The sequence below is a fragment of the Lycium ferocissimum genome, chromosome 4 (assembly GCF_029784015.1).
Source record: "Lycium ferocissimum isolate CSIRO_LF1 chromosome 4, AGI_CSIRO_Lferr_CH_V1, whole genome shotgun sequence".
Classification (NCBI taxonomy): Eukaryota; Viridiplantae; Streptophyta; class Magnoliopsida; order Solanales; family Solanaceae; genus Lycium; species Lycium ferocissimum.
In genome coordinates, this window is record NC_081345.1 from 66,518,319 (window position 1) to 66,520,104 (window position 1,786).

Consider the following 1,786-nt stretch of genomic DNA (forward strand, 5'->3'; position numbering starts at 1 on the left):
ACAACGGATGGTTTGATGACCAAAACAACTTCCACGCTACTTAGGGACCTCCCGATTAGTGGATTTTCATGAAGGAAATAATTTTGGGATGGCTCAATTTAATCTTCAATTTCTAAGGGGCTTGGCCGAATGGCCTTCTCTTTGCTCTCAAAGTTCTTGTTTTATTTTCTAAGTGTTGAGAATAGAAAAGATGACTACTTGGTCATCTTTTATGATCACATATATATATTGTCCAAGTGTCCATGGCCCACACATGGGTTGGACCAATTAAATTTGGCCACAAAAATGTGTGGGACCATCTCCACACCACATGGCCAATATGGCCAAAATTCAATAATTCCCAACTTTTTAATATTCCACTTTTAGTCCCAAATTTTTCCAAATGTTCCATGCCAACCAATTCATGAACAAATTAGGTCTTAAAACGAAATCGAAGGTCAAAAGTCCCGACTTCATATCCCGGAATGGTCTTGTCTTTAACTTATCACAGTTAATCCGAATTGTCCCAACGTACGAAATGCGGGACATAACAGACACCCATACGAGAGTCCATTTGGATTCAACCCCTTTGCATAATCTCTTTGGGCTCAAACTCAAGATCCACTAGATCAAGTATCCATATCTCAAGCCCACCTCTTATATAAGCGAATAGAGAGAAGAGGTGGGCCTAAACTGCATATGACCCATAAAGCCCATCCTCTTTAGACAAATAAAAATATAGGGATGCGTGACAGCATGGAGTATTGTTAGTTCTGCCTCAAAGCCCATTTTAAATTTGTGCATTTGTGTGTGTGTGTGTCTATATATATATATATATATATATATATATATATATATATATATATATGGAAACCCTTTTAAAATTAGTTAAATCCCGAGTAGGCAAACGATGACAAATTGTTCGATAGATATCACCAATCACTTTTCCTAACTAATAAAATTTCTTTCTTTCCATAATTAATTAAATTCCAACTGATTTTCTTGCAAATCTTTTAAGGCAGTCCACCTTTTTAATGCAACTATAGTTCCTTTTTCGACAAAGTATAAATCTTAATTTTTGTATACCTATCTCAATAAGATTCTATCTTTCAGATCCTAAAAATAGTTCATTTCCCAAAATCAAATGTCAGCTTTTGCAAAGTCTATTTCGGTAAATTATGTTCATTTATTTAGAATCAAGTACCCATTTTTTGTGTCAAACTCGAAAGAGTTAATAAATTCTTGCATTAGATTTATAAAATCATGGTTAAATTAAGGGATAGTTGTGATATTCAAACCATTTTCAAAATAATACAGAATAGACTTGCATTATTAAATTGGGCCAAATACAAGTCGAACTTCACCCGAAGGAAACTTTGGCATGTTTTCGGTCCAATAAAATAATGAAATGTCAAAATTATTTAAAGTTATTTCCTAAAAATCACAGGGGGTCCAGTTTTATTGATTTAATGAAAAAATGCTCTCTAGCCTACCAAAACACTAAAGCATAAGCAAACCCTAACCCTAGCTCACCGCCGACGAGATTCAGCCATGGCGGAGGCCATCAATGGCTGGCCACCTCTCCCAGGAGATGAACCACTACCACCAAAACAATCATACCTCAGTACACCCAAACCAGAAACAAAAACGACCCCGTAAAACCCTATTCCTATCAAAGAACTAAATTCGTGCATGGAGATCCAACTATAGTATGGGATTAAGATGAAATGAACAATATGATAATGCAGGAGAATCTTCAATATGCTGTCATTGGAAAATTTTCATATGGGTGGTCAGAACTCATTGA